The 15,684-nt window shown below is 40.7% G+C and overlaps 1 protein-coding gene across 1 annotated transcript in view; it reads right to left on the reverse strand.

The window, feature by feature from the left end:
* Positions 1-15,684, reverse strand: part of HGSNAT (heparan-alpha-glucosaminide N-acetyltransferase) — a gene marked incomplete in the record, with an annotated part of 974,112 nt that overhangs the window by 399,151 nt on the left and 559,277 nt on the right.

The raw sequence follows: 15,684 nt of genomic DNA on the forward strand, positions 1-15,684 counted from the left end.
GGTCACAAGTATTTTTTCAGGGCAGGTTATCAGTATAAGGTTCAGCAAACTCGATCTGGAGGTTGGAAGGTAGTGAAGGTGTATTATGGGTAAGGGGAGGAGCATGCAGCAGATGCTAGTAAAGTTGCCGGCTCGGATCCATATCCCACAGGTTGAAGACAAATGAAGTACAATTACTCAGATGGAATGCTATAGTGAGTACATAACTTCTTTTTGTTTGATTTAAGAGGTTTATAAAACTGCCATTACATTATTAATCTTGGTTAAAAAAATCACTAAAGCTTACTAAATTTATATTCACAGGCAATAACAGTAGGATCATAACCTTGTCATTCGGACTCAATAAGACAACTTTCTGTGGACTTGCATGATGAACAATAATGGAGAAAGTGCTCAAATCTGAATAGAAAAATTCAGTTCATTTTGTTCACGATAGGGTATTCTAAGCAAATGTTTTCTTACTGAAGAAAACAGCAAGTTTTACTGCCATGTTCCAACTGTCAAACTGAAAACAGCAGACAGCAGTAACAAAAATGTGTCTGCAGTCAACAAGGAATAACGAGGCCAAATTCTTGAAGAAAAAACATTTTTTGTGTCTCACAGCTGGTTGGAGGCATTTCAGTTTGGTGGAACAAAACTAGCCTCCCATACATTTAAAATGCTTTTAAACTGAAAAAAGCAAGATACAGACACACACATTATAGATATATATATATATATATATACATACATACATACATATATTACATACACACATTGGAGACCATAAAGCAGACCATAAAGCAAGGATGACCATCCTTTGGTTGGCATATCTTGCTATTCCCCTTTAGACAGACTGGTTTACCCCCCTCCCCCAACCAGGAATAAGGTCCCCCCCCCCAAACCAGGAATAAGGTTGCCAAATTATGGGTCACAGTTGGTGAAGCAATATTTACCTTGGAGGGTAAGAGATCATGGCATCCTACAAACTTCATCCTCTTCCTAGTTCCCCTGAGGAGCATGCATACATGCAATGGCATGAGCACTTGCAAATTCCTGCACATGATGATTTGACACCTGCCATTCCCATCAATGAGTATGTACACATGTATGCCTCATCAGTGCTGTTCTACAGCCTCTACTAGGAAGTACCGTGCCAGTAGTGTCTGCACTTTCACCTAAGTTGAGCAAAACAGTTGCCTGCCACTCAACCCCCCCCCACCAGCTTCTCAAATCAGTCATCTATCTTGAGTCACCAGCATCACAAGCAAATGTAAAATAAAACAGAAAATTTCAACCACCATGGTTTGGTAGAAACCTTGTTTAATAACAAACTAAATAAAAACTAACGTGATAAAACAATGGTAAGCACTTTCACCGCTTATTTAGTTCATTATTAAACAATGTTTCTGGCAAGCCGTGGTGGTCAAAGTTTTCTGCTTTATTTTACAATTTCTGGAGTGTACCTCGACTTTAACCCAGTTGGTGCTTTTTTTGGTTTTACATCACAAACAAATGCCTTACCTCTGTGCCACTGTACTAGCATGTCATCTTAACATTACTCAACATTTTCCCCAAAAATGTAAATCATTAAGAAGTTCATTGTACAGATTAATGAGAATTTTTTCTACAGTTTTTTGGCCTTGTGCTTGATGACCATTCTGTCTCTCACAGGCGTGTACTAGGCTAATGGCCCTGGAGCCTTAACAAGCCTAGCCCATATATAAGTGCCCTGGCATCGTGCCACCTGACGTTAGTTCCCAGTGCTTCTATGAAGCAGAGCCACTGGAGTGATCCCTGGGGGTGAACTTTCTATTACCCATCCACTCATCAAGACTTCTCTTGAAGAGGAACAGTGAGGTGCTCTGCTTGACATGTATGGGAAGTCTATTCCAGAGCATGGGCAGTCTCTGGGTGAGGAACCTGTCCCTCCAGCATGTTCTGTTGATTGTGGTAATGCGGTTGAGGTCTCTGGAATGTGTGGTGCGGAGGGATTGGGATTTCTTTAGCTGTAGCATTTCTAACAGAGTTAGGTCAAACATGGCTTTGTAAGTCAAGCAAAGATCACCTCTAAGTAGGCGATATGAGACAGAGAATAGCTTGACTCATTTGAGTCTGTCCATGTAGGACATGTTTAATGCCTAGGATCCTCTTCGTGAGGTACTTCTGTGGCCTCTCCAGCTGTTGCAGGTGTCTGGTGAGGTACATGCCAAATGGGACATTATACTCAATGACTGGTCTAATGAGGGAATAGTAGAGAGAGACATGATGATCTTTCTTCCTGCATGCAAAACCCTTGGTAAAGAGTTGTGCCACATAGGACTTTCTGACCACAGTGGCAATGTGGTGGTCGAAGGAGAGGTTGCTATCAACCTGTGTCCCCAGATCTCTTATTATGCCCTTCAGTGTTCTCTCATCGATGTGGTAATTAGTGGGAACTGAGTTTTTACCAAAGGGGATGACGACACATTTTTTGGCATTAAGCTTAAGGCCATGGTTTCGACACCAGTCATTGGTCTCAGTGAGGTCTTTCTGTAGGATGTCTGCCATCACTTGGGGAGTTAATAATTGCTCCCAGCTTGGAGTCATCGGTGAACTTGGTCAGCCAGACTCCCTTTGTGTTGGCCTGGACTTCTGAGAAGCAGATGCCAAACAGGAGAGGACCAAGGACCAATCCCTGTGGGACCCCACTCGTGAATGGTCAGCAGTCTGACTTGGAGTCCACTACTTTCACACTGCGTGTTCCATCTGCAAGGCAATTTGCAACTCACCCAGTGATATAGAGGTTGATGCCTAGTTTGGTACGTTTACCAATAATTCCCGAGTGAGGAATGGTATTCAAAGGTCTTGGCCAGATCGTGGTAGGCTGTATGCACTGCCTTACCCTTCATCCACAGCCCTGGTGACTGACTCAAAGAAGTCAACCAGGTTGAGCAGGCATGATCTCCCTTTCACAAAGCCAAATTGCATGGGGTGTAGAGTTTGGAGATTTCCTATATCTTTGTTAATCAGGTCCATGATGATGTACTCCACAGCTTTACATATCAGACTCGTCAGGCTAATGAGGCAATAATTCCCAGGGTCTGTAGTTGCTCCCCCTTTATGGAGAGGGATGAATGTAGCAGTGTGCCACTCAGTAGGGACAAAGCCTGAGATGAGGCTGTGTCTGAACAGGGCACACAGATGTGGTGCCAGTTTCCTTTGTAGTTCATGTAGAACACAGCCAGGGATATTATCGGGTCCCATGGAAGCTGTATTCTTGGCCTTGGATAATGCAGCTTTAACCTGTGCTGCAGTGTTTTGGTATTGTGATTGGTCCTTTGGGGGGGGGGGGGTAAAGTTGGCACTGAATTTGTTGGCCAGTATGTTGGTAATATCTGTTGGCTCAGTATATCAGTATAGGAAGTACCATTGTGCAGTAACTCAGAGCAAATCTGGGCATTGCTGTGGCGGTTCTTGATATAACTATAGAAGGCTTTGTGATTATTATTAGTGTCTGGCGCAATTCTGGCTTCATAGCTGGCTTTGGAGGATTGGATGAGGGATCTCAACTTTTGTTGAGGCTAATAAGGGAGTTTTTCCAGTCTTAGGAATTCTCCTTTTTTTGCAACATTTTCTTCCTTCTGTTGTAGAGTTCATTAATGGCAGGGTACCACCAGATTGGCTTCCTTTTTTTTGGAGGAGAGCTTCTTGGTTCTGTTGGGTATGGCTAGTTCCATGCATTTATGTACATGTTTGTACAGTGCATTGGTGTATGATTTGGCAGTCATGGAGCTATTTTCCATTGGCATGGGTGCCGTGAAGTTATCCACCTCTGTTGTTAGGAACCCAAAGTCAGCTTTGGAGAAGTTTTTCCAAGGTGGTTACCTTTGCGGAGGGTGTGGGTGAGATCTGGATTTCCACGGTGATTAGTTTATGATCAGATCTGACCAGGGAGGAATTGACTACTGGTGTAGAGCAACGGTCACCCATGTTAGTAATAACCAGGTCAAGGATGTGGCTTCCTCTAGTTGGGGTCAGAATGAGCTGGTCCAAGACATTGGAATTGATGAATTACAGGAAGCGTTGGGCCAGTGTATTGGTGCTTAAGTAGTTCGCCCAGCTGATGGAGAGGTAGTTGAAGTCTCCTAGTATGAGAATGCTGGGTTGGACCTTGATAGATTTCAGGGTGCTTAGGAATGTGGAGTGAGAGTCTAGGGACATGGTTGGGGACCTATAGCAGGCTATGGCCTGGATCGCCATCCTACCCAATGTTAGTTGTACTTGAAGTATCTCAGATACGTTATGCTGGGCTACTAGTCTGGAGGTGTGCATATCCTTTATGAATATGGAGACACTACAGCCTTTTGAGCTACGGTCCATGTTTCGGGGCCGAAAGGTGTGGAATGAGTTATAGCCTGCTAGCGCAGGGGTGCTTTCTGCCACTTTAAACCATGTCTCCGTTACAGCACAAATTTTGATGTTCTCCATTTTGAGGAGTGCTTCTAGAGAGTGCATCTTGAGATTTATACTTCTAGCGTTGAACATCATGACTCTCAGATTGCATTTATTTATAGCTGTTATGGTGGTAATTTGGTCTTTGGAACACCGTTTAAAAAAGGCACTATAGAGTTGGCAAGAGCCTTAGCCAGTACCCGGAAACCCAGCGGTGACAGATGCAGGCCGTTTCTGGCAAAACATCAAGGTCTGTTAATCATGTCGTCCCAAGCAGACAGACACTGGATCCTCTTAGAATGACAACAGAAACTGAGCCAATTGTTGAAGTCAACCATTCTTTGTTTGCACTCTGGTATCATTCTGAGTGACGGAAGGATACTGTTCAGGGCTAGAGACATACCTGTCTAGGCCACATAATCAGAGCGCTCCTCCATGTCTCTCCATGTAGTCCACGGAGGTGCATCTCAGGTCATCCACACCCACATGGACAATGACAGTCATACTTGTACTTGTTGTGGAGTGACCTGAGTGCGTGTGTTGTGTGTTGGATTCTGGCACCTGATAGACAGCTGTTACCTTCTTCTTATTCAACCTAGGGAGTGGAACATCTGTGTGCCTCACTATTGAGTCACCTATGATTAGTGTATTGGGCAAGGTGTTTAGCCTTAGGTTGAGGGGCACACTGTGGAGGGTGAGCTATGTGTCCTGTGTTGTGGTGGTCGAGTGTGTTTCTGTCTTGGAGGTCTCTGCTGTTTGGGTAAATTTCTATTGAGAGCCTCCATGAAGGTGGGTGTGTGGTTTGTGTTTTTATGTGAGAGATGTGATGGTGGGTCTTCTGGAAGGCTATGTGTTCTATGTGGTGTGGTGCAGGTGCTGTGCTGACCTTCTCCTCTTGACCAACTGGTCCAGTCTTGGCTGGACAGTGATCAACTTCCAATTTGGTGATGTAAGTGCATCTCTCACAGGTCTGAGTATTGGGAGGTAAGAGGACAGGGTTGTCTGTGTACATGAGGCAGTTGCTATGCTGTCTCAGAATGCCCAATTGCACCAGGTTAATAGGAGAAAGCACAGCAAACTGCCCTTTAATCATGCCAGGAGGGTTGGTCATAACTACTACGTACTGGAGCTATTTCCGTGAAGAACAACTAGTGCTGATGGCACTTAGGTGTGCTACAATAATTGCTACAAAAACCTGTTGAAGTGCAAAACAATTAAGCTATTTGAAGTGCGAGAGAGAAAGAGCTAGCAAGATTCAAGGGAAAAACTGAAGATCAGACTTTCTGGCACCAGTAATAGTTTACCTCAGCTTGGCACCACTAAGCAGAGATTAAACACACATAAACCCACGCAAATGTGGGCTTTTAAACCAGAAAGTTGAAAGGTATGGAAAAACTGCCCAAACGACCAATAAATTACAATTTCTGGGCCAGAAACCACTCCTCTTGTGGTAGATAGGCTACCTAGTGCTTACCAGTCCCACTGATAAGCTAGAAGGCTTCCCTCCAACACAGAAAGGCTTGGGAGGGGGGGGGGGCTCAGACACTTACAAACAGTCCTGGAAACAGCACATCTGTATCTGGACTAGACTAGTTACAGGAAAGGCGGGAAACAAGCTTAGAACTTTTTTTGTTTTGTTTTTACAGAAAAGCAGCTAAAACAGTAGTAAAAACAATGCGAATGCAGTGCAAACTAGCACACTTGAGTGTGTAGCAGTATTAAAAGCAAATATAATTTAAATAAATGCAATTAAATTAAAAATGTCTAAAAACAAGTGCAGAAAGCAGTAAATTAGGAGAAAATCAAAATGGAGGCACTTGAGTATCAGAAAACAATGCCAGCAGATATATAAATAATTCAGTCAAGCTAAAATTAAGAGTGTAGAACTATGAACAGTTAAAAAGTGCCAAAAATATACTTCTCAGCTCTATATTTCCAGATTGAGAAACACACTCAGTCAGAACACAAGGAGATTCTAGCAATGGAAGTACAACACAGAAAATACACTTCAGGCAATGACAAACAGTTAAGATGGGCTGGCTCAACCCCCACCTGAAACTAGCTTCTGATCTACCCTGAGAAACAGAGTGCAGACAACAACAAAGGATGGAAACAATACAGCAAATATATAAATAATAAAGCAAATATATAAATACAGTACAGTACAAACTGAGTTGCAAAAAGTGTAATTATCAGTTTGGAATATAAAATGGGTAAAGGTTCCAGCTCTGCTTATAGTCAGGAAAATTTAACTCTCTGCTATATCAGCTATGTACAAATTCAGAGAAATGCAGTGTTCTGAATACTTGGTGGACTTGGGGAGAGCAGGTTTTGATGAGGGGTTGTCCACAAAAACCTAAATGTAAAACAACTGGCCTGAAGCACAAGTGTTAAAACCAAAACTTAGATGGATAGAATAGCAGACAAATTTAATCAGGCTAGTAACAAGCAGTAACTTAAGAGCAAACAGTACAGTAAACTAAGGTAATAAAGAAGGTAGAAGACAGTTGCAGTAAGAGCAGCTGAACAAGAAAGCTTTTTTTTTTTTGCTAGTGGAGCGGGATGGAATACAGCACAATTAAGAGACTACAGCAGTTGTCCTTCCAAAATGCTCTCTCTGCACACAGTGGATACAGCTGAAGAGATGGGACTGGTAGGAGTGTCTGAAATCAAAATATGATCTCACTGTACTCAGTTGAGTGAGCAAATGAGATGGACCCAGGAGGAGTGTTCACACAAATTTAAAGGAGAGACAGGGCGGGTAATTCCAAAGCCAACAAGATTAATACCACAACAAGAACAGGAGGGAGGGTGCGAAACTAACTGCAGAGAGACCACGATATTCAATTAAACAAATAAACAATAAAATGCAGTACTATCTGTAACACTACAATTTTATACTTAACTCAGCTTGTAATACAGTTGATTGCAGGTAGATAGCAGCCAGCCAAGCAGGTCAGATATTGAGCAGAAATAAATTCACAGATATCTGATTAACACTTATAAGCACAGAGAAACCCTCTAGGCTAAGAGTTAAACATCAAATATCAAAGAAGTGAAAACAACAATACCCCCAATGAAACCAGTTCGCTACACTTGTAGCAAGCTAACTGCAGAGAGAGAGAGAGAGAGAGAGACCACAATATTCAATGAAACAAACAGAAAAATAAAATGCAGTACTATCTGTAACACTGCAAGTTTATACTTAGCTTTTAATACAATTGATTATGGGTAGATAGCAGTCAGCCAAACAGCTCAGATATTGAGCAGATATCAATCAAATGTGAGCTCATTTGTTCCTTAGTGGTGGGATCTGCCCACATCCACTACAGCAACACCCATTCAGGGGAGGGAGGCTATTATTCAAGCAGAAATTAAAGTTGCTCGTGTCCTCATGAGCATTCACCTAACCTCTACCCTATGTAAAGGAGAGAAGTAACTTGAATCATTGCAAAACTCTACACATTTTCCTACACAGGGGCATGCTCTTGTGCACTTGCTCAATGAAGGTTTGCACTCACTTGCCCCCAGGTTGTGTGCTTGCCTCCTCTTTCATCCAAAGGACTCCTACAACCCTTACCTATCTTCTTCCTCCACAACAGCTCAGTCAAGCTCCAACGCTGCAAAGCTGCCAGTCCAATAGTAAGGGCTTTATATGTTTAAACCACTGGAGCTGGCTTGCTTACTAAGAAACTGTTCCAATGGTTACACAGTGCTGATTACATTATGTACTGTTAATACTTTAGTTGGTGTGAAAGAAAGCACAAGCTGCAGTACTGGAATTTCTGCATGTCAAATGATGACCTCAAGCTTAACCCTTCCATGTGTACAACCATATTACTGAGGTCTAATTCCCCTGGGGCTAAAATAAGTAATTGCATTACTTAAAATCATGTTTACTATGTTCAGTTTTACTGCAGCTGCTCACTATGTCAAACAGCTAAGTTTACTGCTGGTTAACAGTTAATGTAGACTCAGCATGTATAATGGAGAAGAGGTATTATCAAACATTAAGACTTCTGTTTTGTTTTTCCAAATATACAACTTTCCACTACAAACTTGCTAATGCTAAGCATGCAATTTTATCTCAATCATACTCACCTCTTATATAATGGCAAGGTTCATGGGGGGGGGGGGGCTCAGGAGATAGGAAAGGCTCTCAGCACTCTGCACATCAGAAATTCCCATTTTACCAGTAGCTCACAATCCTGCTGCCATCAGTTTAATGCCTTATAAAAATGTAAATGTTTCTTTCTGCAACACTGCTTTCCAGTATGTACTATTCTGCTATCTCCTTACTGTCCATTTCTTTGTTATAATACCTGTATAGTATTAGTCTTCCAAGACTGCTGCACACTGATCAACTACTTGATTTCAGCTCTCCCAATGTGAAATCAGAAACTGAGATAAGGGAGTCAGTGAAACTGTCAGTTTAGGTAAAATTCAGTTACTGGCCAAGTGCACTGTCTGGATGACAGCAAAAAAGACATTTGGAGAAAGAAAATCAACCAGAAAATGTGAAGACAAAACAATGACTGGGAAGAATCTGAACAGCTGTTCAGCAAGAAAACAGCTCAAGGTTCAGCTTTGAAACAACAGATGGCTTCCAGTAATTTAGAAGAAAAAAATCAAATGCACTCTGAGATGAATAAAATAAATGAAACATTAAAGGAATATGTCAACTCAAATAACAAAAGGATGGAAAAATAGAACAAGCATTAACTAGCTACTCAGATGAACTGATAAAACTGCAAAAAGAGGTTGAAGTGAAGAAAAGTTGGTTGATTTTCTTTCATCCTCAAAAGCTGTGAGTTAGAAGATAGAGCACACAGAGAAAACCTGAGAATTTTTTGCTGTAACAGAGAAACTGGAAGGAAGAGACTGTATTCACTTTATAAAAGCACAAATAAGCAACTGTGCTGGCATTCTACAGCACATCAATTGTGTGGCTCCAAACATGGCTAACCGAAATCAGCCAAGCTCTGCATTAGTAAAGTGCAATCGATCAAGCAGAAAGAGTTGATCTTGACAAATATGTGGTAGAAAAGAAAAGTATTACAAATTGGAGACGGAGTGTCTGTTGAAAATGATTTACTATAAATTTATCCCAACAATCAGAATGTCTAAAGGCAGGTGTCAAATTAAAGCTGCTGCAACCAGTTGTCTTCAGGATATTTTTCCTTGAGGATCAAAGATCAGCAAGAAAACAGCTCAAAGTTCAGCTTTGAAACAACAGATGGCTTCCAGCAATTTACAAGAAAAAAAATCAAACGTCAGAAGCTATGTACTAAAATCCAAGATCTATATGCCAGCATAAGCTTATACTCCCCAGATATTTTCATCCTGAAACCTGGCTCAAACCTCACATAAAAAGTGAGGAAATACTTCCACCTGAACAGAACATCCTTCGCGTAGACAGATTGTCCAAGAAAGGAGGTGGTGTAGCATTGATATTTAACCACCACCTCAATATCCAACTCCTGAACACATCTGCCCCTCATTACAACAATGAAGAAATCCTTTATGCCAATCTCAAACTAACCCCCCCCCCCAAAAAAAAACAATCAATATCATAGGATGCTATTTCCCACCAGGGCAAAATACAACAACCCTAGAAAATCTCCTGAGCTGGGCTAGTCCATCTCTACCCCAGGAAATGGTCATTCTCAACGACTTTAACATCAACTGGCTATCCTGTAATAATCTCCCAACCCTTCACCTAAATCTCAATGGGTTCACTCAACTCATCCAATCCCCGACCCGAATCAATAAAAACCCTAACAATCATACCTTACTTGACTGGATCCTAGTCAACAAAGCCCCTCACTCTTACCTAGCAGGGCTGCTTACCTGACAGTCTCAGTGACCACTCCCCTACTTTCCTAATTAGGCACCACACAAACGGTCTCAAGCCCATTATCCACAGGCAAATATGGAACAAGTCCAACTTCAACCCCAACTCCTTCATCTCCGCCCTCCAAAGAATTAACTGGTCACCACTAAAATACCTCAACCTAGATGAGGCTGTCCACTTCAACAGTACCTTCCTCTCCATCCTAAACACCCATGCTCCTGTAAGAAATGCCAAAGTCAGATCCAGGCATGCCCCATGGTTACAAAAGATCACCAGAATCCTAATGAAATCCAAAGATAAGGCCTGAGAGCACTGGCGCCTAACAAAAAAAAAAACTCAGATAGGCAATCCTTCCTTGAACTACACAATAAGGTCAAAAAGCAAATACAATTGGACAAATCCCTCTACTATAAATCCACCCTAAACTCTTCCCACCATAATCCTATGCAATTCTGGTCCAGTATTACCCCCCCCCCTGTTGTCCATTCCCTCCTCCTCCAGCAGTATTGCTGAATCCTTCAACAAACACTTCACTGAAACTATAACATCTCTAAACAAACACTTCCCTACATCAGCCCCCCAACTCCTAACCCCCCCACTCCTCTTTTCTTCTTCACCTCAGTACCTACCTCCAACATAAAAAGACTTTTGTCAAAACTTAAACCCACCAAACTCGCAGCTGACAACCTCCCCTCAGAATACTTGAAAACTGCAGCTGATGCACTAGCTTACCCAATTTCAATATTAATCAACCGTTCCCATAACTGAAGGCTTATGTTCCCTCTTTATGGAAGATATCCCACATCATTCCCCTCCACAAGGGCAGCCCCTCCACTGACCTCTCCAATTACTGCCCCATTGCCATCCTCTTCCCAAGATACTTGAAAAATGTATCAACACCCAGGTCTCCAACTACCTCCTAGCTAATAATCTCCTCTCCAATACCCAACATGGTTTCAGACCATATCACAGCACTACCTCCACTTTGCTCTCCTTCACCAACACTATACTTCATAACAAAAAGAATGGCCTCTTCTCCACTGCCATAGCTCTAGATCTTTCAAAGGCCTTTGACATGGTATCTCATGAGCTACTACTCCTCTTTACTCTCCCAAACCTCTCAATCTCACAATCAGCCTGCAACTGGGTCCACAGCTTTCTACATGGTTGCCAGCAATCAGTAATCTGGGATGATAACCTATCTCCTCGCTTCCCAGTTACTCTCGGAGTTCCCCAAGGGTCTATCCTTGGCCCTCTACTATTCTCACTTTTCACTAACAACCTACATACTGCTACCAGACAAGCATCTCATACAGTACGCAGATGACTCTGCACTCATCTGCTCCGCCCCCACTCTAACAGAACTCCAACAAATCACACATAAATCACTCTCTTCTGTAGAAAGCTGGCTATCCAATGCTCAACTCCTACTCAACCCAAGTAAGACCAAACTTCTCCTGTTCCAACCCTCCAAATCCACCCAAACCCCCCCCCCCCTTCAACCTTCTCGCCAAAGACAACACCAAGAGCTCTCCATCAGAACACACAAAATTACTTGGTGTGGAGATTAACAAACTTAGATTTTACACCCACATATCTCACAATAAAAAAAGTTCACAAGAAACTTGGTGCATGATATTGAAGCAGCCAATACCTCACCAAGTCAGCTAGAATCTCCATAGCCAATTCCCAGTTAATCTCTACCCTACTCTATGCATCTGCTATACTTACTAACCTCAGACAGACAGACCTACACAAGCTGGATGCTTGTTATAACAAAATTGCTAAATTTACCACTGGGGCCTACCGCAGCCATCATTGTATCTCCCTTAATGGACTAAACTGGCTAGAACTCCCACAACTCCTTCACCTTAATCAACTCACCCTCACTCAAACATTTTAACCACCCACATAAAATCCCATCCCTTCAAACCCTTCTCCAACCTTATCACTCCACTAGGCCCCTATGATCAAGCAACAAAAATCAACTCAGTTATCAAACCCAAAAACTCAGTAGGAGAAGCTTTATTTTCCTGTACCATATCAAAACTTTGGAACATAAAAGGACCTGCGTCCAGTCGGAATTTCCCGGTAAACAAATGTAAATACATACATACATACATACATAAATAAATAAAAGATATTTTTGTATGGAGAACAGATTAAGGAGGAAATAAAAAGGTTAATCCAACACAAAATGAGACAGAAAGCAGAATGGTACTCCACTTCTCATTCTTCTGAAAATAAAGCTCATAGAGAGACTTTAACATTGTTGCAAAAGAAAATGCTTGAGACACAGAAAAAAAGCACAGGGGTTGAGTTGAACAAACAGAAGTACTTTAGGCAACAACCAGAGTATCGTGGTGGAAAATAAAGATAAAGGTCAGCAATACTGAAATTAGTGAATATGTGGGAGAATACAAAGCATAAATTACACTGTGAAATACAGTTTTGTACAAAAATGTGGCTGAGAAAGACTAGAATTTTGCATACTTTGTTAATGTTGTGTGTAGACTGTAAAGCATATACCCCCCACTTTGTCATTAATGTTTAGAATGACATTAAAGGGAAAAAGAAGCCACTACAAGTAAAACATTTTTGCTCTTAGTATTTGTATAAAACATTTACTGATAAACTATGTTATTCTGTAAAGCAGTTGAAATTCAAGGGTATTTTAAATGTGGGAGTGGGAGCATTTTCAGTGACTATTGTATATGTTAAAGATATCAAAGAAAAGTGTTTTCCTTAGTTATAAGAAATACAGGCTTTAAAGCACAGCAGGATAAAGGATGGATAGAAGAAAATTTAAGTTAATAAAATGCTGTGATTTGGGGCTGCAAGAGTGGGGATATTTGTAGAATTAAAATAACTTCCCTTGTTTTCACAAGGAATAATGTCTAGATTAATGTCCTTGGCTTAAGATATAAATACATTTTCTGAAAGCAAATTGGGTTGAAAAGAAAGAACAAAATGAAAAGGATGAAAGATATTAGCTTGTTTTTTTCTTAGCAAATTTCCCAGTGGGGAAGCTGGCCATGAGGATTTTGCATATTGTGGTGAAATTTACAAAGATTCCATTTGGAGAGTTGTAAGTTTTTTTTTCACATTGCTGACCACTTTTTAATGGAGTGGTGCAATCTGCAGGTGAAAGATTAATATAGAGAGCTCTGAACATTCTTTGCTAAGGGAACTGCAAAATTTAAAGGTATAATGGCAAGCAGTTCAGTAAAAAAAAAAGTCGGAATTTATAGGTAGTGAATGGGAGAGAGTAGCACAGTTTAGTTTCATTTAAAGGGCTAAAAGTTAATGTTTCCTGAAAGCATGCAAGCTGTTTTTCACATTTGTGAGGGTAACAGACCTAAGAAAAGACTGTAATCAGTTTAACTGGGAGCACAAGCTGTAGCATGTGCTTTAGAATGAGTAACCTTAATTTTAGATTAGATAATGCCTGTGGGTGTAGGTGTCAATTTGGGGCAGTTGTTCCCATATGGAGGGTTAATCTTCATTTGTTGTGTTTGCTCTAAGTTGGTAAGAGATGAGGTTGTCCTTAACATGTACTTATTTATTTATTTTTTTTGGGGGGGGGGGGGTTGCAGCAAAACAGAGTTATGAAAATGTGACAGATTCAAATGAAAATAAGAAACTACTACATAAAAGAAAAATCAGTCTGCCAAACTGTATGCACATGTAAGAGAAAAGATGGAAATACACATTCTAAAACAGTCATGTATAATATGTGGAAATAATAGCTTTTTATCAGAATGGCTACTCTGCCCATACCACGTTGGAATGTAAATGGCATTACATGTATAGACAAAAAGAAACTGTTCCATTATATTAAGGAATGCAGAGTTCAAGTAGCAATGCTGCTGCAGAGACATTTGGAAAAAAATTAGCATATCAATCTGACAGAGATGAGACTTCGGGACTGATATTCAGCAGAACATCATGGAGAAAGGAAAAGGGGAGTAAATAATACTGATTGTTAGAAGAGGAAAAATACAACAATGGTAGAGTTGTGGTAGTAAGAGGCTATAGGTAAGGGGGAGGACTGTACTGGCATTTACACTTCTATTAAGGATTGGGCAATAGAAATTCTTTGACAGTTAATAGAAAAGATACAAATTGCTTCAGAAGGGATAGCTACTGAGTGGGGTAAAATAAAAATGGAGTTGAAAAATAGGGTAGAAACAAGAGAGAGATGGTTAAAAACTAACAGGAATTACTTAGAGGGGCTAACAAAGTCTAAAGTATTGCAAAACTTGAATCTCAAAGAAAAGGAGCAACTGCAGACTGGTAAAGAGAAAATCAGGGAGTATCTGGATAATATGCACAAGTTTACAAAGACTGATGCAAGCAACTGTTTTTGATAACTCTAGAGCATAAAAACACCTTTAGTACAGTGACTTAGCTGTTAAACTGGTTTTGATAGTTCTAGAGCACAAATCCTTTAGCACAGCGACATAGGCAAAAGAAAATAAAATGGTTGCTGCCACACTTAGGGAGCCTATGACAAGAAAACTAACCAGAGATCCTATAAAGTTGTTAAAGACACTTTAGAAAGGTTATGAAAACCTGTATAAAGCAAAAACCTGGTAAGACCACAAATGGAAATATTTACAGAAGACTTAATCATGCCAAGCTTCGAGGAAGACTGAGGCTCAACAACTAATAAGATTAAGATAGGAGGAGATAAGATAGAAATGATGATGTATAATCAATCTGCAGAGAAGTCTCCAGCAAAAGATTGTATTCTATGAAAGTTTGGAAGTTAGGAGAGAAGAAAGTGATAATGACATGGAAGATTTTGTTTAATAGTATTTTAAAAGGCTGAGAAAGCACCAACATCTTGGAAAAATTGTGGTGGTTGTATTACATAAAGAAGACGCATAAAGCACTGCTTCAAACAAACCCATTTAAACTTTAAACCATGACTACAAAGTGCTAATGTCTATACTACCTGAAGGGATGGCAAAGGTGTTGTCAAAAACTCTTAGATTTGGATCAATATAGTTTTATGGAGTGGAGGCAAATATTTGATACCATTAATGGAATGATGATGATCCAGAAGGAAGCAGAATTTAGAATATACTGCTGCTGCTAGTGGGTCCTGATGCACAGAAAGCATTTGCCAGAGTAACCTGAGATTTTATGAGTAGAGTAATGGAAGCATTTGCATTCCCTAATACAAAAATAAGCTTAATTGGGAGGATATGTGAAGAATCAGTGGCAAGAAAAAGTGTGAGGGTTCCTCTCCATTAAGTTTGTTTGAACAGGGGAACCAGGCTGGGCTGTCCACCTTTCCCTTTATTTGCTTCATATTTAGAGCTTGTACTTGATAAATGGAAAAAAGGGACATTTCAGTGTTGTGGAACAGTTTAAAGTCTTTTCTGGATACAAAATTTGTGAAGACAAAA

This window comes from Protopterus annectens, chromosome 17.part0 (assembly GCF_019279795.1).
Source record: "Protopterus annectens isolate FY-2018-M chromosome 17.part0, PAN1.0, whole genome shotgun sequence".
In the NCBI taxonomy this organism is placed as follows: domain Eukaryota; kingdom Metazoa; phylum Chordata; order Ceratodontiformes; family Protopteridae; genus Protopterus; species Protopterus annectens.